The 25,521-nt window shown below is 37.9% G+C and overlaps 1 protein-coding gene and 1 pseudogene across 2 annotated transcripts in view; both read left to right on the plus strand.

Moving 5' to 3' along the window:
- The window catches only part of LOC108544286 (Golgi apparatus membrane protein TVP23 homolog B pseudogene), a 36,795-nt pseudogene extending 25,561 nt beyond the window's left edge, over positions 1-11,234 (plus strand).
- CDK14 (cyclin dependent kinase 14) overlaps positions 1-25,521 on the plus strand; it is a 606,959-nt gene that overhangs the window by 25,841 nt on the left and 555,597 nt on the right. The gene's annotated exons all lie outside the window — the stretch shown is intronic.

Raw genomic sequence — 25,521 nt, forward strand, 5'->3', positions numbered from 1 at the left:
CCTCCCCCTCCCCTCCCCCTTCCCTTCACCGTAGGAATTCACCAACTGTTTATTCGTGGGGATGGGATTTATCTTAAATGTTTTTTTCTGTAGGGACCTTATTTAATTTTCCTGGTAATGTTGGCACTATTATTTCTGTTTTTACAGATGGGGAAACGGAAGTTTAGAGAAGTTAGGCAACTAGCACAGGGTCACAGTGCTAGTGAAGCTCCAGAAGTGGTGATGACCCAGACAGGGCCCTCACACCAGCTTAAGTAGCAGCTGGAGAGACCTGCTGGATTGTTGGCCTTTCAAAGGGAACATTGAAAGTTCCTTGCATTTGATGATGATTGGGTTACATTTACTAGAATTGTATAACTTTTAAGTTGCAAATTAATGCTAAAAGTGTATTAGGGTAGCCCTAGGCTGTGGGACTAATTGAGAAATGAAGTACAGTGGAAGTGCAGCAAGCAAATGGGTTTTCCTGCTTAGAGTAGGTACTTACTATTAATCCTGCAGCATTTGCTTTAAGGAGTTGGAGTCTTTCTTATCTAATTAAAAAGTACAGGTCAGATGTTGAGTGTTGTCAATAATTTAGCGCCTGCATCTTTTTGTCCCTGTTGTTTGGAAACTACAATTTGGAATCTTCTGTGCACATTTTAAAAAATAAATGACTGTGTGGTAATATTTTTGCTTAGTAAATGTATGCATTATCATCTTGAGCTTAGGAGTTTTCTGTACTTTTCTTGAAACTTTTGTTAATAGAAAAACTGTCAATCTAGTGCAGTGATCTTTCCCTGAAGTCCTCAGCATTCAATTGGGTATAAAAGTTGTGATCCCAGAGCACATGTTTTGGGGTTAATCCTATTCATATTTTTGGTTTTCTTCTTCATTCCCAAGATATATAAAAATTACGAACATTTGAGATTGCACATTAGTGCATTGGATTTTTATCTGGGGTGGTCCTTCTCTAAGTGGGTAGTGGGAGTGTGGGAAGGTGAAGCAATACCTACTAACCTTATTCGTTATTTGGGAGCTTGATTATCCTTTTTCCAAACATCCTAAGCAAAGACTGCCCTGACTGTGTTTTTACTGAAAGCTCTTCCTGTCATTCTGGGTAGTTTATGCTGTTTATTTACTTTGTGTAAGGAAATTCCTTCTTTACTGTCCCATCTTATCTTAGATCAAAGTTTCTACCCAGGGACCCTATTTAAAAAGTATTGTCTGAGACTGCATGTGTTTTCTTTCTTTTTTTTAGCAATCTGAGATTTTGCTCCATCTGCACTCTCTGGTTTTCCTTCCTTCTATTTATGGCAATTGTGTAATGAATATTCATAGTTTCCATTATTAATGTAATAGCATGCCATTTGTCAGCTCTCTGGCTTTCTTGTATTGTATATATATATTTTATATATATAAAATATTTTAACATTTTTTAAATTTATTTTAAAATTTTTGTTGTCTTTGTCTTCCATAATCTTTTTTCTTTCTAGAGTTTGTGATCATGTGTTTTTCCTCTAACCCAGACATATGTGTAGGTCTAAAACTGCACAGTGCAGGATGTCAAATGGCTTAAAAGGATTTCTGCTGTGACTGAAAGAGTGGATCTGTGCCCTTCTGAGGGTGTAGGCTGACCACATGAATACCAATAATTAGACATCTTTTATTTTAAGAAATGGGCAGCTGTTTCCTTAGTTGAATTTGGAGATCTTTAGTTATTTTGCTTTCTTTAAAGGGCTTTTCTCTGTATATGTGCATCTCTTTGGCAGGGTTGATGGCAGACTGGGATACTGGCATGGCAATAGTGGGAAAGACGGAAGGGAAAAAAAGCACAACTGAAAAGGAAAACCTGAAGTGTTCTGAATATTAGATTTTAAGGTGTTAGGTTTTTTTTTTTTTAAGTTTTCTTTTCAATTTATTAAAAGTAGAATATGTAAGTACTATGAATATCAGTTTATTTTTCAGTGATTTTAAGGTAAAATTTTCACCGTCTCATACTTGATCAGAAAGTCTAGCAATTAACTTTCCCCTTGAGCATCCTGAGCCATCCCTCAGAGATTTGATTAGGATGGCAGTTACAGTGGTGATAATGCCTTCCTGGAGTTTTCAAGCCTTTTATTTAAATCAGTGCTTATTATCTCTCACTGTTGTTTTAAAACACAGCTCCTGAACCTGAAAGTCCAGTGAAGATTTCATCTGGAAGGTTGGGTTACTGGGTGTGTGGGATTAGAGGCACAGACTGCTGTCTTCCTCTTTGTCATCATCAGAAGCCCTGAAACCCCTTTTCATGCTTGCTAAGATTAGGCAGGAGTGTCACTGCATATTTATAACATATATTTTTTAGGGCTTCATAGTTTACAAAACAATTTCATATGGTATTTCAGTGAATTTTTGCAACAAAACAGCCCTGTGAAGGAGTGGACATATAGTTTCATCTGTTTTGTAGAGGTGGAAATTGTACTCAGGGAAGGTAAGTGCTGTTCCCCAGGCCACAGTCTTCTGTTCTCACAGTGGAGCTTTGTCTGGGACTCAGGTTTCATGCCCTCTCACCCTCCCCTTATTCTGCTTCTCCTGAAAAGGTCAGGATTTAAGGACATTGCGTTCAGCATCAGATTAGGGGAGGTATGTGACCTAGAAACACTAGTGATATGGATTTCAAAAAGGTAGTTATTTCTTCTACTTCATAAGATTAATGACAAATAATGAATCACTTTCTAATTTGTCTATTCAGACAAACGCATTTTGTTCTCTATGTTCTTTCTGTGTTCTAGATTTATGGACTCGAATGCTTAATTTTACATAGCAGTGAAAAACATAAATCCTATTTTGTATTCTTTAGGTGCCTCAAGAGCCAACAGCTCAAACTGTGGAGGCAGTATTGGCAGTTTGGCTAAGAGGAAAGGGAGAGAAGTGGCTAGCAACCATCCCCCTGAGAATAGGAGAAAATGAGATATATTTGACAGCATTACAAACTGGAGCAGAGGTTTGGTGATAACAGGAAGCTGCTTATGAGAAGGATTTAGCATTAGATTTGGATTTGAAACTCTGCCGCACCACTTAGTAGCTTTGTTACCATGAACAGACAGTTGCTTAATCTCCCTGAGCTTCAGCGTCCTCATCTGTGAGTGAAGGCTGTGAGGCAGTCTCATATATTATAAGGCGATAAGTCAGGATGCTGGAACGAGCTGCCCGGTGTCATAAACCTGTAGTCAGTCATAGCCAGGCTCCAGCACTTCTTGGCTGTGTGATACTTAACATCTCCATGCTTCAGCTTCCTCATCTCAAACAGGAGGATTCTAATAATACTTAGCTCATAGGATTGATAGGATCACAACAGTTTCCAAACATGTAAAACATTTAAAACAGTGAATGGCTCATAGTAAATTCTCCACTAAAAGTTAATTGTGTCTGGGCACAGTGGCTCATAATCTCAGTGCTTTGGGAGATCGAGGAAGGAGGATTGCTTGAGACAAGCCTGGGCAATACAACAAGACCCCAGTTCTAAAAAATAAAAAAAAAACCTGGCCAGGTGTGGTGACAAACGCCCGTTGTCCTAGCTCCTCAGGAGGCTAAGGCAGGAGGATGGGTTGAGTCCAGGAGTGCAAGGCTGAAGTGAACTGCGATGGCTTCACTGCCCTCCAGCCTGGGCAACATAGGGAGACTCTGTCTCTAAAAGAAGTTATTTTTAAGTGGAATAAGTTAGGATAGTACTTGCCACATACCTTAAGCTTTCAATAGATTAGTTTCTTCCTCCCCTATTTAGATGTTTTGAGGTTAAACCTAATGAAAGCAATTCAAAAACCACTAAAATACAATTATTTTAATATTTGCATCACATTTAATTCATGTAATTATTAATCTCTTACACCTTGGACATTCATTTTTTAAATGTAGTATTTTAAAATGTAATATTTTTGCACTATTAATCACTTAAAATGTTGTGTTATATCATGTCTAGGAAATTCATTATAGGCCTTTCTAAGAGAGAAGGCTTTGTGATAAAAGCCAGCTGCCCAGACATTTCCACCCTCCTCACCCATCCCCCAGCAGGCTACAGAAGCAGCAGGCTGGCAGAGGTCCAGATTTCCTAAGTGATGGGATTGTTCCAGGGGCCAGGAATGAGAGGAATCTGCCTAGATTGGAGATGGCTTTAGCTACTTTGCTTTGCTTCATACTCGTAGTCTTATTCCCAAACTAAATCTGACCCAGCACCATTTTCCATTATTGGAGATGTTTTAACACTGTGTGTGGACGTCTTGCGATTTAAACAATGATTTCTGAATCTACTTTTTAATCCCATGGGAGCTTTTCTGTTTTTTCTTTGTACTATGGAAGAACTATGAGTTAATTTTAATTTGTAGTTACACCTCTGCAAACCAATACAGTCTTTCTGTGACTTCCACTGGTAGCGCCTTTCTTGATCTGAGGCAAGTATTGGGATTGTGGTTTTACTTTCCCATTTACTTAGAGGCGGGAAGGTTTAGTTATTTAAATGCCTTAGACCAGGAAATTATTGGCTTTTGTCAGTGGAATTTGTTTATCTTTTCCACCCCTACATTCCTAGGCTGTGAGAGAACTGGTCATCACTGTGATTGCTCTTCAGTTTTTATCAGTTCCTCCCCCAGTGCTATTTTATTAAATACTTGATGTTTCTCTCTTCTTTGGGTATAAATTTAGAGACCCTCAGGCAGACATTTCTGAAAGGACTCTCTTACTCAGCTGCTGTTAAAATGAAAAGATCAATACTGCCAAGCACCTCTTTTTGTTTGGCTACCTCCAAAATTCATGTTTTCTGCAGTTACTCTCTAGGATTATCTGTAGATTATCTGTAATTTCTATAATTTATAGATTGTAATCTAAACTGAAGATTGCTGCATATATAAATTCTAGTGAGCTTCTCGACCAGCACTATTCAGTAGATACATAATGCAAACTTCATGTCATTAAAATTTTTCTTGTAGTTACATTAAAAAAGTTAAAGAAGCCAGGTGTTGTGGCTTAGCCCTGTAATCCTCTAGGTCTTTCAGAGGCCTAGGTGGGAGGATGGCTTGAGGCAGGAGTTGGGAACCAGCCTGGCATATAGTGAGACCTCGTCTCTAAAAAAAAAAAAAAAAAAAAAAAGAAAAGACCAGATGACTTTACTTTTATTAAAAATAAAAATATATAAATGTTTATATATTTTATAATAAAAATATAATTTGGACATAAAAATTATTATTGAGATATTTTACTCTTTTTTTGTATTGCTTTAAAAATCTGCTTGTGTACTTTATTATATATCTCAATTTAGACTAGCCACATTTCAGGGGCTCATTAGCCACATGTGGCTAGTGGCTACTTATTGGTCAGCACAGACTTTTTTTTTTGACAGGGTTTCCTTTTTTGCCCAGGTTGGTGTGCAGTGGTGCAATCACGGCTCACTGTAGCCTCACCCTCCCAAGCTCAAGTGATTTTCCCACCTCAGCCTCCCAAGTAGCTGTGATTACAGGTGCATGCCACCACACCTGGCTAAGTTTTAAACATTTTTTGTAGAGACAGAGGTCTCACTGTGTCGCCCAGGCTGGACTCAAACTCCTGGGCTCAAGCAATCCTCCTGTTTTGGCCTCCCAAAGTGCTGGGATTACAGGCATGAGCCACTGTGCCTGGCTAGCACAGATCTTTACTGTAACTTTTCTTCTTACTATAAAAGGCATTGTGTTGTACTGGCAATTATTTTCCCATCAAAGTGGCCTAGAAAGGAGACATGAATCTGGCCTCATGTCTTTGCTCATAATTAGCACATTTCTAGAGAGATTTCCTTTGTTAGAAGAACAAATTGTGGGATTAATGATCTCAAAACGTGAATTCAACTGTAGCACCTAAACAGCAGGCCGAATTATTGACCAATACTGATAAAAAATTGCTTTGTCTTATGGCAGGAGTAGCAGTCAGGACAAGACTCAGCATTTAGCAAAATCCATGGAGGCATTCTCCCACATAGGAGCCGTGCAACTCAGTTGTATGCTCCTAAAATCTACTGCAAAGCTGTCAGTGCTTTTTGTTTGTGATTAGCACTTCTTTTTTTTTTTCTTCTCAATTATTATTATTTTTTGAGACAGGGTCTTGCTCTACTAGTCTAGAACAAGTAGTGCAATCATGGCTCACTACAGTGGTGCAATCATGGCTCACTACAGCCTTGACTCCCAGGCTCAAGTGATCCTCCCACCTTGGCCTCCCGAGTAGTTGGGACCACAGGTGTGTGCCACTATGCCTGGCAATTTTTTTTTTTTTTTTTTTTTGAGACGGAGTCTTGCTCTGCCGCCCAGGCTGGAGTGCAGTGGCCGGCTCTCAGCTCACTGCAAGCTCCGCCTCCCGGGTTCACGCCATTCTCCTGTCTCAGCCTCCCGAGTAGCTGGGACTACAGGCGCCCGCCTCGTCGCCCGGCTAGTTTTTTGTATTTTTTAGTAGAGACGGGGTTTCACCGTATTAGCCAGGATGGTCTCGATCTCCTGACCTCGTGATCCGCCCGTCTCGGCCTCCCAAAGTGCTGGGATTACAGGCTTGAGCCACCGCGCCCGGCCACCTGGCAATTTTTAATATTTTTGTAGACATGGGGTTCTGCTGTGTTGCCCAGGTTGGTCTTGAACTCCTGATCTCAAGTGATCTACCTGCCTTAGCCTCCCAAAGTGTTGGGATTACAAGTGTGAGCCGCTGTGCCTGACCAGAAAGATGATTTTTTAGGATTCTAGCTTGTTTACTTTCCTTCCCACCTGAAGATACTTTTGTTATAGCAGCTTGTCTGCTTTCTGTCTCATTTTTCACCCTGATTTTTCCAGGAGTCCTCAATCACTTTCAAGTGTTAAAGGCCATTACTGGTTATTAAATGTATATGGCTATGACTGAATTTCAGCCATTGAGGGTTCATATGATCTATTCTGCCACAGTCCTTCTCAAACTTTAATGTGGATGTGAATCACCTGGGCCAGGCATGGCGGCTCGTGCCTGTAATTCCAGTGACTGGGGAGGCTGATGTAGGAGGATCAGTAGAGGCCAGGAGTTTGAGACCAGCCTAGGCAATGTAGTGAGACACCCTGTCTCTAAAAAAATATGTATTACAAAAAAAACAACTTAGACAGGCATGGGATTGCATGCCTGCAGTCCCAATTACTCAGGAGACTCAAGACAGGAGAATCATTTGAGTCCAGATGTTTCAGGCTGCAGTGAGTTATGACCACCACCACTGCACTCCAGCCTTGGCGACAGAGTGAGACCCTGACTCTTAAGGAGAAAGAGAGAGAGAGAGAGGGAGAGAGAGATTGATTTGATGCAGTAGGTCTGAGATGAGGCCTGAAGGTTTGCATTTTTCACAGACTCTCAGGTCATGTTGATGCCTCTGGTCCAGAGACCACATATAGATCTAGTATATGATAGCAAAATGCTGCTGTCTTATCCCAGCCTGCAGCAAAGACATTTAAAAAAATGTAGTGAGGTTTTCCACCAAGCTAAAAGTATTTTTTTGTTTTATATATTTTTTAAAATTCAGAGATGATTTCATTACTCCCTTCTTGCTACTGCGGTGATTACAAATGCTAGTTATTATTAATATTTTTAAATGTCATTTCATGACAAAATTATACAGCACCAACCCTACTTATGTCTCCAAGTTAATAAAAGAATTTTAGTAGTTCACAAACTCAAGTCTGATGCCACCTCACCATCTAAATCAGCAGTTTATAGCTTTCCTTCATGACATTTATAGTATTTTGTATTGATATAATTACTTGGACAGTTGTTTAATGTCACTTTCCCCAGTGTGTTCTAAGCTCTCGCTCTGTATTTTTAATCACTTTGTCCCTCGTGTCTCAATAGCACTGGGTCTGGTGTCTGTCCATCCCTATTCAATACTTTTAGGATGGCTTTATTCAGTGGGTCTCAGTAGGAGTGGTACTGCCCCCTAATGGAGTGTTTTGGAAATTGATGTCCCAGAGAATGAAGTGTACTACTGGTGTTTGGTGGGCAGGGATTAAAGGGTGCTAGACATTCTGTAGTGTACAGAACAGCTAACTAAGTGAATGCTTATTTGATGCATTTTGCAAAATCTTTGAATGTCCCTGTTGGAGATTCAGTTAATGAAAAACCTGTTTGTAATTACCTGAACCAAAAACCTAACTCAGCTGAGTGCAGTGGCTCACACCAGTAATCTCAGGACTTTGGGATGCCAAGGTGGGTGGATCACTTGAGGCCAGGAGTTGGAGACCTGCTTGGCTAACATGGTGAAACCTCATTTCTATTAAAAATACAAAAATTAGCCAGGCGTGGTGGTGTGCGCCTGTAATCACATCTACTTAGGAGGATGAGGCACAAGAATCACTTAAGCCTGGGAGGCAGAAGTTGCAGTGAACCAAGATAGCGCTATTGCACTCCAGCCTGGGCAACAGAACGAGACTGTCTCAAAAAAAACCCCAAAAAACCAAAAACAAAAAACCACACACACAAAAACAGAAAAAACAAAACAAAATCCCACTCCATTTAACATTTAAAGACAATTATATGTATGTATGTCCAGTTTTAATATACATACAGTCATGCATCACTAGTGATGGGGGCACATTCTGAGAAATGTGTCATAAGGCAGTTTTGTTGTTGTGCAGACATCATAGAGTATATTTACACACACCTAGATGGTATAGCCTGTTGCACACCTAAGCTATATGGTATAGCCGATTGTTCCAGGGCTGCCTGTATAGTATGTTACTGTAGGTAGTTGTAACACAATGATAAATACTTGTGTATCTAAACATAGGAAAGGTACAGTAAAAATATGAGTCTATACTCTTATGGGACCAGAATTATATATGAAGTTTTTGTTGACTGAAATGTCATTATGCAACACATGACTGTATTCTGAAATTTTCAGAAATGCAGCTGCTGAGTACTTCAAAAGTTGTACTTTGACTTATTAGCAACATTACAAAGTAACGTCTGCCATTCTGGCAAATCCCATCCGTAGTAGCAGTGATGTTTGTGGTATTTGAATTGTTATATATACACCTGCACTAATAAACATTTATAGGAAATATGATGGTTATGTATATATGTGTGTGTATGTGTGTGCATACAAATTTAGCCCTTATGCTAATTTATACAATAAAAATTGTTGAGAATATTCAGGTGGACGTTTCTTTTCTAAAATCCAAATTTACTTATTAAAAGTGGTTGCAAGCATCTTACTACGTCATTAAATCATTTGGTGGTGTTATCTCTGAGTATTTACATCTTGGGGTGTGTGTGTGTGTGTGTGTGTGTGTGTATCTAACTCACACATATGAAAGACAATAAAAGTTAATCTCTTTTATTTTCTTTTTATATTACATTTTGGACTTTATATTGTTTTTCTTTCTCTGTGTACATACTACCCCTGTAGATTACAAACATTTGCTATCAAAAGGTGGTGCTACTCTGATAGGATTAAGAATCCCCCCTTCTCATGGAAGCAGCATGGAATCAAGGATTTCTGCCTTCTGGTGTCGGTTTATTTCTCTAAACTGCTCACATAACTTTTCTGAATTTGTTGGTTGATCTGCATTATCACTGATAAGGTAAGTCATGATGTGATAAGTCATAGCAGATGTTTCATGAATGACTAGACATGTGGAAAATGCCTTGCTTACATGGTGACTCTTACCCGTGGCTCCTCAGAAAGGCAAACTGTCCACCTGAGACCCACTCTTCTGCTTCACTTGCATTTTCATTTAGGGAGAGCAGACCACCTTGGAGGAAGGGATTTGGCTAATGATAAGGTATGAAGTAGAGTGGGGAATTGTGGTAGTGGAAGGTAGTATTAATAAGTGAATAAGAGCAGAGTATGTTTTACCTTTCTGGGAAGCAGTTAAGATCCTTAGACTAGGGGCCACTCTTGTAAGGAATTTTTTAACAGTTCCATGTTTATCTGTTTCTGAGTGATTAATAGTCAAACCCATGAAGACTTATAGACTGGGGACACTTTTGTGTCTTGTTCAGCAATTGGCTTGGAGTGGACCACAAAGCTCAAAGGCAAAAGAGTAGTGCACAGTGTACACGATTGGTTCTAAGAAGGGCTCTCGGGAACTGGGTTACCAGGTTTCACAGCAGAAAGTCCCTTCAAGCACGTGATTTTAGTCTGCCTAGATCTGGCTAGAATGTTGCTCATTAATTGTAACTAGAAAGATACAGGAAACTCAAGGGCAAATGGCACTGGAAAAAGGTCACTGAAGGTGAATCCATTTAAGATGAAGATCAAGGGGCTAGTGCGTGGCTGCCATGTTGCAACAGGACAGTAATGATGACATGGAAGATGTTTCACCCTTCAATGCAGAAGAGAAGACAATTGAATAGACCAAAAATGCTTCTCAGAATAGGGGATTAAAAACAATAGACCAAAAAAAAAAAAAAAAAAAAAAAATCAGACCCAACAGCATAATTTTTCTGTTTGCTTTTTTGAGTCCATGCAGTTATAATCCATCTTCTCTGTGAATTGCTCCGCAGCAGTTTTACTGCCTGGATGGTGACAGTTCTCTTGTTGCCATGTGATTTGGGGGAGTGAAGACTGTCACAGGTAGGCTAATGGTGGGCCTGCATTGGTGGAATCATACTGATGAAGATGAGAAGAACCACTGAGTGTCCAGGAAGAGCCACTGGGAGCCCAGGAAGGCATCCCCTCAAGATAACAAAACTGTCTCAGAGGCTGAATCAAGAATCTTTTGGTTGGGATTTATTGCCTGTTCAGTGCTGTGGGTGGTAATTGCCTTTAGTGCCCTCTTCTTTTTTGGAGTAAAGTGATTGGCAGTGGTTATCATGGGTGTGGTGCTGCAAGATGCCAACCTATATGGTTACATCAGGTATAAAGTGGGCAGTAGAAGGAATTTAACCATCATGGCTATCTTGTACCCTGGAAAGCAGTTTTTAAGACAAAACAGTAAAGATAATCTGACTTCCAGACTAGAGAGAATGCTCTTATATCTTTTATTATATTGGGGAATGAAGACATTTTTGACTCTGAACCTTTTAGTGCCCAGTCCATGTTGTAATGAGGAGTGTTGGCTCTATTTTTCCACTTAAAAGCTTTACTTGTTTTAAAAAAGGAAAGTTAGTTTTTATATTAAGTGTTTATTTTCTTTCCAGCAGTTGGGGCTAGAAAATATGTTGTCACTAGAAACGTTGTGAAAATTTATCTTACAGGCTGGGCACTGTGACTCACACCTGTAATCCCAGCACTTTGGGAAGCCGAGGTCGGCAGATCACCTGAGGTCAGGAGTTCGAGACCAGCCTGGCTAACATGACAAAACCCCATCTCTACTAAAAATACAAAAATTAGCTGGGTGTGATGGCTCATGCCTGTATAGTCTCAGCTACTCGAGAGACTGAGTCAGGAGAATTGCTTGAATATGGGAGGCGGAGGTTGTATTGAGCCGAGATTGTGCTATTGTACTCCAGCCTGGGCTACAAAGCAAGACTCTGTCTCAAAAAAAAAAAAAAAAAAAAAAAAAAAAGGTTTTACAGTGTACATAGGTATGCACATAGTCATATAATATCAATATGTTCCAAATTAATGAAAATGTGTTCATTTACATAAGTATGGAGACTTTTGCATTTGGATTCATAGAACATAAGAAGATGTAAGTCTATCAAAAGTCTGTATGTTTACATATTATTTATGTAGACTATTTTCAGAAGTAAATTTTGCTTCCATGGTAAAAGTGAACATTTTGGCTTATGCATAAGTTAGAAATAATTGTTAATTTTTAATATGTACCTCATGGTAAAATTTCTTAGATATATGCAAACAATTAAAACCAAATTTGGGTCAGTGGTGTTAACTAGTTTCTAAAATTTTTTTTATTTTTATTTGTAACAATTCATTTACTTAAGGCCTAATTAATACAAATGGAATCAGCATAGTTTATGTTTAAGGAATACACAGAGATTGCTACTGTTCCATTTATTTTACAGAAAGTATAGGCAAATTTTACTTTGGAACTTCCTACAGGCTGTTCAATGGTCCTTGAGCTAATAAAATCTGTTATCACTAAAAGAGCATTATTGTTATGTCATAATGACAGTAATCATTTAAATACTTGGCATAATAAATGCGTAAAAGACATTTTATTTTATAAATCTCTTTTTTCTTGCTATAACGGGTATATTATAAATCATGCATTTGTATTAATGGTATTTCCTAAAGCAGTAGATGTAACTGTAAACTAAATCAATCTACAAACTATTGTAGGCATCCGTAGATTCTGTTGTAGGTACTGTAAACTTTGTTGGAGACTTTAGTCAGCAGATTATGTTGTGAATATGTTTGTACTTTGTTAAAATATTTTAAAAGATGTTTTGTTTAATTGAGTAAGTATCTTTTTTGGACTAGTAGCTGTGAAGGTATAAAACTTTGTATTTGTATAAAACTGCTGTTTATAGAGCAAAAGAAAGCGAAGGTCAAAAATTTATGGTTAATATGCATAGAAAGTTTGATTAGGATTGAGTCTTTTAGAAAATAAATGGATAATCATCAAAAGAACGTTTGTCCCAGTGTTTATTTGCAAGTATGTGCTAATTGTTAGGAAAAAAACAAATGGATTTTGTAAGATTTTTTGGGGAATAAGTTTTCTGACAGTTTATATGGTAAAACAACACACTATCCTTTGCATAAGCATAATCATAAAGAGGGTCCATTTTAATTTTTTCAATTTTTTTATTTGATATACATTTTATTCTCTTTTAAAGCATCTATAAAATTGTAGTTTTCTTCTTCTTTGATTATTAATTATGAAGAGGACCCTGAGAGCCTCATTTTTTGTGGTCTTGTTATTTAAGCAGGTTTCCAGAATTACTTTCATCAGTCTCGTGGAATATTGTCTATTTTGCAAGATTTGTAGTTGGTTTGTTTGCGTTTTAATGCCATTGGTGGTAAGGGCAGGCAGGGAGGACTGTTTAAGTGCTAAGCTGATTTTATAAGTGATTGGTTTCCTAGAGAGTATTTTTGAATTATGACAACTAAGTTTGGGGATAAATATTTAAATAACGAGTCCCCTTATAAATTATTTGTGTATTTGTTGGTGCCAGTTTGGCAATCAGAATCTTTTCAAGGGCTGAATTGTGTTTATTCTGCACAGTTTCTATCACAGGGTCTTATTCAAGATTAGTTTTTATTAAATGCTTGTTGGATGGAATTGATGACTATAATGAATTTATATTCTTTCATGATTTCATATTTGCAATGTTTCTCAGAGTCGCTCAGATTGCTATTGTAAAATTTAGTGTAACATCATTTTTTAATGTTATACTTTATAAGGTAACATTTTAATCTAAAATTTAGATCATTGCCGTTAATTATTTGTTTCAAAGAGAACACTTTGTTCTTTGAAATAGATACTAATTAAAAAAAAAAAACACACTGGCTAGCATCTGTGCAGAGATCTTTCCCTTTAATATTATGAGCAATTATAAATCAAGACCTAAGAGAGGCCTTGTAAATTATGAATATTCTGAAAACAATGAGGCATCTTCTTCTGCTTCTAACAAAGATAACACTAGAGTTAATGGAAGTGCCATATGCCTAGGGGAAGATGTCATCGAGACAAACATTTAGTTTGTCAAAGTGACATTTAGATGACTGTAAGCAATATTAATCCAGTCATGAGCTCTTGTCAAGCTTAAGTCTGATTTTAAAAGTAGCTATTTTAGGCTTATTTATATATCACTGTCTAGTGTAGCAAGTGATTGGAAGCCATCAAACTTTTAGGGTAAAAAGTAGAAAAGAACATAAAATTAATCAGCATTTGGGTGTATTTTTATCAGGTGCTTAATACAACCCTACTTGGTTATTTGAGTTTGCCTTGACTGCTTTGACCCACCCTATTTCATTATGATTTATTAGAGAATGTAAGCTCCTTTCTCTACATAGGGTACCACTTCTATCCTGTATAGAAAGAGGTGTTAGCAAATGAGACTTTATGTAATATAACAAGAATTCATTATGCGTAATGAAGGGAGCACAACCATCTCTAAGATCCTCTATAGCAGGACTCCCAACCTCTGGGCCACTGACTGTTACCATGGTCTGTTAGAAACTGGGCTGCACAGCCGAAGGTGAGCAGTGGGCGAACAAGCATTACTGCCTGAGCTCCGCCTCCTGTCAGACCAGTGGGGGCATTAGATTTTCATAGGATCACAAATACTACTGTGAACTGAGCACGCAGGAGATCTGGGTTACACGCTGTTTATGAGAATCTAATGCCTGGTGATCTGTCACTGTCACACATCCCCAGATGGGACTGTCTAGTTGCAGGAAACAAACTCAGGGCTCCCATTGATTCTACATTATGGTGAGTTGTATAATTATTTTATTACATATTGCGATGTAATAGTAATAGAAATAAAGTGCACAATAAATGTATTGCAGTTGAATCATCCCAAAACCAATTCCGCCCCTCCAGCCCCCCATTTATGGAAAAATTGTCTTCCATGAAACCGGTCCTTGGTGTCAAACAGGTTGGGGACTGCTGCTCCATAGCAACTGTCTTCCACCTGGGGAACGTGTACACTTAAGGAAACTTTCCAAGAGGTATGTACACCTCAAAAGTTAGAAGAGAGTTGATTTCCAGATCCTTACCTTGTGATGTATTCTTTCTGAAAATTGATATCCCTTGAAAACACACCCATGGTTTGGGTATCTCCTACCTTTTCTTCTGCCATGTCCTTTACTTTTATTATTTATTTATTTATTTATTTATTTATTTATTTATGGCAGTCAAAAGCAGTGGGAGTGGAGAAGGAACAAAGAAATCTGTAATTGGTTGTAATCAATTAGTTGTAAACACCACTGCACTCAGACCAGCCTGCCATATCCTTTTCTGTTTTAGAAAAAAACACTCTCCTCCATCTGTAATCTTACCATGGTATATTGACCCATGGTTTTCAAAGTCCTGATCATCAAAGGACTAATTTATAGTTTTGATGTCAGGCAAATCTTCAGACTCTTAACTATCTCCCACCCTGTTAAGCAATTCATTACCAATGAAATTTTTTCCTTGTATTTAATAACTATCACAATAAACATGTTTTTTGTTTAATGTTAATAATGATGATTAATCTAGAAGAAAAATATTAAAGTCCAGAGTTTTGTGGTCACAGGAAATCAAAGCCATTTAAAAATTTTAAAGTATGTATGAAATTTTATGTTGCAAAGAAGTATGATAGAGTATTTGTAAGTCAGTAAAAGACTTTAAGCATTAATGTATTTATTTCATTAGGTTGAAATTCGGATGGAGAGGAGGAATGAAATATGATTTCAAGGAGGAAAGCATACAATGTAAATTTTTAAAGTCTTGTTAATGTATGTTTTATATGGATTATGGTGGGAATAAAATATGATATTTAGGTTTCTCTGGATACATTTAAAAGAATAATATTAAGAAAGTGAAAAGACAAGCCTCTGTGGTTTGATCTCTTTGAGATCATCAGAGTGTTCTAAAATTGATTTTGTGGATGTTTGGCATAACTCTAAAATACTAAAACCATTGAAAGCCTCTGTGACTTGTCTTTTCACTTTCTTAATATTATTCTTTTAAATGTATCCAGAGAAATAAAAATTTTACAAATCACATACCTGATAAGGGACTAGTATCCAGAATATATAAAGAACTCTTATAACTCAATAATAAAAGACAACCCAATTAAAATTCTTGGCAAAGGATCTGAACAGATGTTTCTTCAAAGAGGATATACAAATGGCCAATAAACATTTGAAAAGGTGCTGAACTTTATTAGCCATCAGGGAAATTCAAATCAAAACCATGATGAGCTACCACTTCACAGGGAAATTAAAATCAAAACCATGGTGAGCTACCTAGGATGGCCTGAATAAAACAACAACCGCAACAACAGGTAATTGCAAATGTTGGTGAGGATGTGAATAATTGGAACTCTCATACCCTGGGACTGCAAAATGATTCACCTGCTTTGGAAAAAGTCTGTAGTTCCTCAAATAGTTAAACATAGAGTTATGACATGATCCAGTAATTCCACTCCTAGGTATATACCAGAGAGAAATGAAAACGTGTCAGTGCAGAAACTTTTACACGAAAGGACAGAGCAGCATTGTTCATAATAGCCAAAATGTGGGAACAATCCCAATGTCCGTCATCTGATGAACGGATAAAGTGCAGCATATCTGTACAATGAAATGTTACTCATTAATAAAAAGAAATGAAGTACTGATAGATGCTGCAACGTGAGTGAACTTTGATAACATTGTGCTAAATGAAAGAAGCTAGTCCCAAAGGAGCACATATTGTATGATTCTGTTTATATGAGATGTCCAAAATAGGTAAATCTATAGAGACAGAAAATAGATTAATGGCTGCTTAGGGCCGAGGTGGAAGTGGTGGTGGGGAGTAGATAATGGGGCAGGGTGGGGGATTGACAGCTATGGCTCTCTTTGAGATCATTAAAGTATTCTAAAATGGATTTTGTTGATGCTTGGTACATCAACAAAATCTGTAAATATACTAAAAACCATTTGTATTAGTTCATTTTCACACTGCTGATGAAGATATACCCTAGACTGGGCAATTTACAAAAGAAAAAGGTTTAATGGACTTACAGTTCCACATGGCTGGGGGGGCCTCACAATCATGGTAGAAGGTGAAAGGCACATCTCACATGGTGGCAGACAAGAGAGAGAGCTTGTGCAGGAAAACTCCCATTTTTAAACCCATCAGATCTCGTGAGACTTACTGTCACAAGAACAGCAAGGGAAAGACCTGCCTCCCTGATTCAGTCATGTCCCACTGACTCCCTCCCACAACACGTGGGAATTATGGGAGCTACAAGATGAGATTTGAGTGGAGACACAGAGCCAAACCATATTACCATTGAACTGTACACTTTAAATGAGTGAATTGTATAGTATGTAAATTATACCTCAAGCTGTTTAAATAAATAATGTAATAGTTTCATTTTTAAGTCTGTGTTTACAATATGCCAGAAATGACATACTTTGCATTCTCAAATACATGTGTGATGAACTGTTGCACATATCACCTTAAACATTTTAAAAAATGCAGTCTTAAATTACCAGTTTTAATGGTTGCATAGTATTTCAGTAAGTTGATGTGGGATACTTTGCTCATTTTCCTCCTATATAAATACTTTCTCATATTTTGATGTTTTAAATACAAATTTCTATAACTTCTACTTTTCTTTTGCTGCTTTCTTTGGATAAAATTCTGACTGACACTCAGAAAAAATGAATAGATTGCTGAGTTTTTTTTTAAATTAAATTTTTGTTTATTGATTTTTTATAGAGACAGGGTTTTGTCATGTTGGCCAGGCTGATCTCAAACTCCTGGCCTCAAGTGATCTGCCTGCCTTGGCCTCCGAAAGTGCTGGGATTACAGACATGAGCCACTGTGCCTAGCATGAATTAGGATTGCTGAGATTTCTTACACAGGTATTGCCATGTTACTTTTCTGAAGGGTTGAAACAATTTTTGTCGTTTACATTTTTTTTAAAACTTTTTTGTTAAGTATATAATTTGTTCCATAGTGAACGTTTAAAACTGTATTTCTTTGAGTAAGTACATTATTATAAACCTCCATTTGTTTCCTATTACTGCCTTGAGAGTGATGAAAGTTATTTATTAAATGACCTCGTACTGAATACCCACTCAGTGTCGGAACTTGTGCTAGATACTAGAGACTGGAGATGCAAAGTGAGAAAGGCTTAGTTTTGCAGTCAGAAAAGTTCCACATCTCATGGGGGAAATAATTACAGTAGGTAACATGAAGTCTTCAAGTATAAAAAGGTGTTTGAGGAGGTACCTGGAGGATGTGGCCAGCATAGGAGGGCAGGTGATATGTATGTACAGCTCAAAAGATGACCAGGCCTTTGCCTGGAGGCAAGATGAGAACAAAGAGAGGGCATTCCTAGTGCAGTTACATACACAGCCTCCAAATACCATGATGTGGGCAAGTAGTTCCCACAGGTTCCCTTTGACTGAAGAGTTACCAGCTCTTTTGTGTTTCTAATTTATTCATTAGTACATTTGGTTGTTTTCTTTGTTTTTGATAATATGCTCTGTTCTTTGCATTCCATACACATATTAATAGTAATGTTATATGTTACTTTTAAGACAAATATTTCCTTTTGGTCTGTCCTTTGACTTTTTATTTTATTTTTCATCATATTTTACATTCTGGTCACATGGAATTATGATGATTTGTTTTGATATACACCATGTGGAAATTTCTTAATTTATAGCATTATGGATTTAGCTGGTCCAGTAGTAGCAAAACCTTGTTTCTTAAGGTGGTTTTCCTGCTAAGTATGAGAAGAGTTGTAAAATATATGTGGGTCCCTTATTTCTCATGCCCAAGCTCTTTCTGTGTTGAACACCTTTATGGTAATACAGCGTGACGTTTACTTGATGGCTGGGTTAGGAAGCCAAATGACAACTTCTCTTTATTTACCATCTTATCGGGGTAGAATGGCTTCATTCACTTGATCTGAAGAGCCAAGCCAGCAACCCTACTCTGGGCCCCCACAGGTCTGTGGCAGCAGTAAATTGACAAACCTGTTCACATTCAACTGCCTCAAATTTTTATTGTTTTAGCAATATAGTAGATAGTAAGGAGTGAAAGGATATAAATCAGATGGAAAGGGAATTGGTGTGGACTGAATTGTGTCTCCCTTCAAAATTCATGTATTGAAGCCACAACCTCCAGTGTGACTGTATTTGTGGATAAGGCCTTTATGGAAGTAGTTAAAATTAAATGAGATCATAAGAGTAGGGCCCTGATCTAATTAGGTTAATGTCCTTATGTTGAAGAGATAACAGAGAACTCTCTCTCTCTCTCCACCGTGTGAGTATACAGCAAGAAGGCAGACATCTGCAAGCTAGGAAAAGGGTCCTGACTAGGAACCAAACCCTGCTTGACCTTGATCTTGGACTTTCCAGTCCCCAAAGTTAAGAAAATCAGTTTTGGTTGTTTAAGTCAACCAGTCCGTGATATTTTATTACTGCAGCCTGAGCAGATGAAAACAGACATAATGATAATAATCAAAACAATTATTTATTACCTAACATATATCCATTTTGGATTCCATTAAAGCCAAGTATGAGTTAAGTCATATCTTTATCTCCATTTTCTTGATGGGTAATCTAATCATTAAGTAACTTCCCTCAGGTCTCAGTGCTGGGAAGGTGAGTCTGTGGATCATAACAGCTCTGTGTAATTCATTTATATATTTTAGAGGAAAAGAGACTCAATGGCAACTACAAGCAGAGGGTAAACTCCTGCACAAATACATTCCCAAACGTATTTGTGCAGGAGTTTGTACTTAGTGGATATGCCTTTAATATTCAAAACTCTGTGAAATCCTGCAGTGAAAAAACCTGTTTAACTTTACTTTTGTGTTTCTCAGAATACTTCCTAGGGACATCTCTGGTGATACCATGGGTAGCAGTGTTTCATGGACATCAGTTTGGGAAGTGCGGCCCAGAGTGGTCATTAGATTCCTGCACTGGCCACGATAGGCCTATTCAATTTAAAACATACTTAAATGTTGATAAGCATGCACGCTTGTTACAGTTTATTGAACTAAAAATGTGATGAGAGTATATGTTACTTCAAGAAATTAAGTTGAATATAGCTTTTCTTTTTGCATGAAGATTAGACAAAACCTTAAGGTAGATGGTTATGAATTTTAGACATCTTACCGCTAAGAAAAGAAAATAGATGCCTCTATAAAAGTAAGCTTTATTATTATTATTATTTTAGTGAGCACCAAATGCGGCAGGCATTTCTGTAGGGCAGAAAGGATAAGAGTTCCAGTCTCATGGAATTTACATTGTACAGAGATGTGGAGATTAAGGGTTACATGTGTTCTTCTCAACATGTTTGTATGTGTATATATATTCTTACAAATTATTATAGTTGGAAGGTTTTCTGCACATTCTGGCCTTGGCCAATTGGTATTTTCTTCATAAATACATCCTCAGTTTTTTTCAGGTATTAATATTTTGATTATAGAAACGGACTTTAGGCCTATGCTTGGCTTACAATGTTTCAGTCCACAAATGATTCTTATTTTTAATTGTTAAATGAATGATTTCTATTTAACCTTAAAATGATTTAAAACCTCTAAAGAGACTGGTTAGTTTTATCCTTTTTTTTTTTTTTTTTTCTGTAACTCAAAAGCAGTTTTAAAAATCTACACATATGCCAGGTTTGAATTGAAAACATTTGAGCATCTGAGTGAAGGTGTTGGTGAAGTTGTTTGACATTTTTTTCTTTAATCTAATGATAACATCACTTAAATAATTTATAAGAAAAACCCTAGGTATTTTCCTCCTTTTTTTTTTTTTCCAGAGATGGGATCTCACTCTGTCACCAGTGTTTTAAAAGTAGGTCCTACTACATACTTGATAACACTTAAAATGAATGTTTTTAGACAGTTATAATTTATTTATAGTTAGATGAACCAAACAGCTTTTAACTTCTGTTGCTAAAGCAAGCCCACTTCAAGATACAAAAGATCTTCCATCTTTAGCATATTGGCCAAAAGAGAAAAAGAGAAGAACGTTGAAAGTGTGTTGTCCTACTTCATTTTCCCTTCTGTGTCACACACAGTGAGAATAATTAACAGCCACTTAGTAGATTTCTTTTAAGCAGATCACTGATCTGGGAAATGCTCACTGAGTCTCACAAAGGGTTTGGTCAGTGGAGAAGAAAATCACAACTGACATTTATGGGTGGAGTCCGCGGGCAGGAGCAGCCAGCTTTTTGACAGCAGTTGTGAGCTCTGGGTAACTCCCACCAGTTAGTGAAATTAATGCCAACTTCTTTTTATTTCTTTAACCTTGCCACTGTTTGCCTAAACAGTCAAAGAAAGCCAGTAGTTCCATCATATTTCTTGATTCACAAAGCTTAAGGGCAGGCAGGAGGATGTTCATCTTATGGAAGCCTCTGGTTGTTGAGTTAGTGGTTTGCATTAAGATGGCAAGAGAAAGCTCTTGTTCCTTAATTAGTGAGAGGCATACTGACGGTGTGAAGGACTTTTTTTTTTTTTTTTTTCTGCTGGAGGTCATTTTAACGGTTGAGCATGCATGTGAGTATTCTAAGCCCAAAACCAGACCCTGGTTCCTTTGATGGACTGCTTACAAATTAGTTGAAAAGTAGCTATAACTTAAGCCTTTATTTTTTTCTCTTGTTCTTTTCCCCATTAAGCTTTCCCCTTACTTAAAAAATTAAAATATAATATATACGTATCATACAAAAGAGCATACAATAAAAGTTTTCCTCCTGCTCCCAAGTCTCTGGTTACCCTTTTTAGAGGTAACTATGAACAGCATTTTAAAAACTGCTTCCAGACATTTTCTTTGCTTATAGGTCTCTTCCCCACCTTGGGCTCCACACTAGTTGAGCGTATTTTGTTTTTCTTCTGAACAGTATATGTTGAAGAGTGTTTTATATCAGCACGTATATAGATCCCACTCATTCTGTTTATAGGTTATGTGCTGTTTATCGTATGGATGTACTATGTTTACCTGTTTCTGAAAATTGGTGAACATTTAGGTTGTTTATTGAGTTTTGTTCTTACAGAGATGAATGGATAGTTTTGTTAACAACTAAATATTGAGTCACATATGGTAATATACATTTAAAATTATAATACTATATATATTGCCAAAATTGCCTGATGAACGGGCTCGTACCCTCATCTGAAATGTCTGTTTTTCCACCTTTACCCTTGTTAAGCATTTTCTGAAGCTTGCAATCTGGAACGTGAAAATTTGCTTTACTAGTTATTTTCTTTTTTTTTTTTTGAGGCGGAGTCTCGCTCTGTCGCCCGGATTGGAGTGCAGTGGCCGGATCTCAGCTCACTGCAAGCTCCGCCTCCCGGGTTTACGCCATTCTCCTGCCTCAGCCTCCCGAGTAGCTGGGACTACAGGCGCCCGCCACCTCGCCCGGCTAGTTTTTTTGTATTTTAGTAGAGACAGGGTTTCACTGTGTTAGCCAGGATGGTCTCGATCTCCTGACCTCGTGATCCGCCCGTCTCGGCCTCCCAAAGTGCTGGGATTACAGGCTTGAGCCACCGCGCCCGGCCTACTAGTTATTTTCAATTTGCATTACTTTAATTATTAGTGAAACTGAGCACATTTTCTTTTTATGTTTACGACCCATTTAAATTCTTTTTTTCTTGTGAACTATAGGCTGCTTTCAACATTTAGTTATACCTGATGAAATTACTGTACAGGTTCGGGAGGACATCCAGAGACTTGTATTGTAGAACCTTCTTAGTGTATTAGGAACCTTGAAGACGGTCTAGTCCCACCTTCCAATTGGTATAAAAAGTATTTTCATAACCTCTGTGACTGGTTCGTTGATTATCTGCTTAAATGCTTTCGATATTAGAACAATCTTAGGGGGCCTGACTTTGCTTGGCTATGCTTGATTTACAATGTTTCAGTCTATAAATGAATCTAATTTCTAATTATTAAAAGAATGATTTCACTTTAAGTACATTAAAATGATTTAAAATCTCTAAAGAAACTGGTTAGTTTTATCTTTTTTTTTTTTTTTTTTCCCTGTAACTCGAAAGCAGTTTTGAGTGAAGGTGTTGGTAAAGTTGTTTGGCGAGTTAAAACTTCATGGGCAACTAATTCCTCTTTTGGCTTTAGTTGACAGAAATTTCAAGATATGTTAAAAGAGTATTTGAATAGATAGAGAAGGTGGGAGCAGCTGAACTCTTTAAATTGCTACTTTAAGCCAGGCGCAGTAGCTCATGCCTGTAATCCCAATTACTTGGGAGGCTGAGGCTGGATGATCACATGAGCCCAGGAGTTCGAGGCTGCAGTGAGCTATGATTGCACCACTGCACTCCAGCCAGGACAACAGAGTGAGATCCTGTATCTTAAAAAATAGATAATAAATACATACATGACATTTATGAAGCTAGAAGATTGTTTCAGGCCCAATCAAGGGATCAGGAGCAATGCATGTTTAGTGAATCTTGTTCTTTTGACTAAGAATGAGAGAATTTATAATTAAGGAGGGTGCTTTAGTGCCTAAACAACAGTAAACATCTGTTCTCTCACAGAGTTTCTGTGGGTTAGCAATTTGGGAGCAACCTAGCTGGGTGGATTAAGCTCTGGGTGTCTTGGAGGTTGCGGTCACGATGGTGGTTGGAGCTGCATTCATTTGAAGACTTGACTGGGCCACAAGAGTCTGCTTGCACAGTGCCTCACTCACATGACTGTTGGGAGAAGGTTAAGGAATGAGGTTCCTTGCCTCATGGACCTCTCTGTAGGGCTGCCTGAGTGTCTTCACATTCTGGTGGCTGGCATTTTCTAGAGTGAGTAATCCAAGCAAAAGCAAAATGGAAACCCTCATGTCTTATGACCTCAGAAGTCACACATTGTCATTTCTGCAACATCGTATTGCAGGTGCATATCCACACAGGTCAGTCCTATTGGTATGGGAGGGGACTACACAGGAGAGTGAATACTAGGAGGCAAGGATCAGTGGACCCTTTCTTAGAGAATGACAACATTCTGGCCCCTAGAGATTCAGATCTCACCCACCTGTGAAACAAAACATACTCACTTTTCTCAGGGCCCCTAAACCTCATCCCAGACTGAGGCCAACTCTGTGGAGGAGAATTTGAGGATCTTTAAACAGATTTGGGGAAGCTCGGAATCTATTAAGAATTTTTCTTTGTTGGAAGAAATGGTTGGATTTGGGCAGTGTTCTGAATTATAAAAGCATTTCTTTATGCTCTATCCTATGAAACTTCTGGCCCAAATAAATAGGAAATAGATTTATAATCCTGACAGAGGAATAGTGTTCTAGTGAAATATTCCAACTTATTTTTATTCAGAAAAGCTTCTTAGCATTCGCTAGTTCTCAAATATGAGGGTTAGGTTCTTGGAACACCCATACTGGAGAGTTCTCAGTTGAGGGACTTGAAACCTAATAGGGAAAATATGGAGAGCAAACTGTGCTGGCTATTTCGTTGTGGTTTCAACTTCAATCTCTCCATTTTATACTTTGTTTTGTGAGGCTGGGATTGGAACTCTATAAATTATGTTTCCCAGATTTGCTGGATTTCCAGTTTGTTCCTGGCAGTAGGAGACACTGGTGGAGAACTGAAATGCAGGAGGAAGAAAGCACTTTGCTGTTTTCAGCTCCTGTCACTGTTTCTCCTAGGGCCAGCAACAGCTCTAGCCTATAGTTTCTTTCTTCCTTTCTCTCTCTTTCTTTCTTTCTTTCTTTCTTTCTTTCTTTCTTTCTTTCTTTCTTTCTTTCTTTCTTTCTTTCACTTTAAGTTCTAGGGTACATGTGCACAACGTGCAAGTTTGTTATATAGGTATACATGTGCCATGTTGGTTTGATGCACCCATTAACTCGTCATTTACATTAGGTGTTTCTCCTAATGCTATCCCTCCCGCTGCACCCCACCCCCTGACAGGCCCCGGTGAGTGAAATCCCCATCCCTGTGTCCAGGTGTTCTCATTGTTCAGTTACCACCTATGAGTGAGAACACGCAGTGTGGTTTTTCTGTCCTTGTGATAGTTTGCTGAGAATGATGGTTTCCAACTTCATCCATGTCCCAGCAAAGGACATGAACTCATCCTTTTTTATGGCTGCATAGTATTCCATGGCGTATATGTGCCACATTTTCTTAATCCAGTCTATCTTTGATGGGGCATTTGGATTGTTTCCAAGTCTTTGCTGTTGTGAATAGTGCCACAATAAACATGTGTGCATGTGTCTTTATAGTAGCATGATTTATAATCCTTTGGGTATATACCCAGTAATGAGATCTCTGGGTCACACTGTCTTCCACAATGGTTGAACTAATTTACACTTCCACCAACAGTGTAAAAATGAACGAAGTTACGGCGTTCCACACACAGGTGACGAAGGTGTACCTTATTGTCTCCGCAGCGCCTCTCCAGCACCTGTTGTTTTCGACCGTAATAGATGGGGATCACCATTCTTGTAAAATGGCAATTGATGTATCACGCTCCTAACAAGCGTTTTGATTCTGCACTTTACTCTAACTTGACTCAGTGATGATGTAGCATTGTTTTCATGTGTCTGTTGACTGCATAAATGTCTTCTTTTGAGAAGTGTCTGTCATATCTTCACCCACTTTTGATGGGGTTGTTTTTTTTGTAAATTTGTTTAAGTTCTTTGTAGATTCTGAATATTAACCCTTTGTCAGATGGGTAGACTGCAAAATTTTTCTCCCATTCTGTAGATTGCCTTTTCACTCTGATGGTAGTTTCTTTTGTTGTGCAGAAGCTCTTCAGTTTAATTAGATCCCATTTGTCTATTTTGGCTTTTGTTGCCATTGCTTTTGGTGTTTTAGTCATGAAGTCTTTGCCTATGCCTATGTCCTGAATGGTATTGCCTAAGTATTCTTCCAGGGCTTTTATGGTTTTCGGTTTAACATTTAAGTTTTTAATGCATCTTGAATTAATTTTTGCATAAGGTGAAAGGAAGGGATTCAGTT

The sequence above is a fragment of the Rhinopithecus bieti genome, unplaced genomic scaffold (assembly GCF_001698545.2).
Source record: "Rhinopithecus bieti isolate Rb0 unplaced genomic scaffold, ASM169854v2 scaffold_26425, whole genome shotgun sequence".
In the NCBI taxonomy this organism is placed as follows: Eukaryota; Metazoa; Chordata; class Mammalia; order Primates; family Cercopithecidae; genus Rhinopithecus; species Rhinopithecus bieti.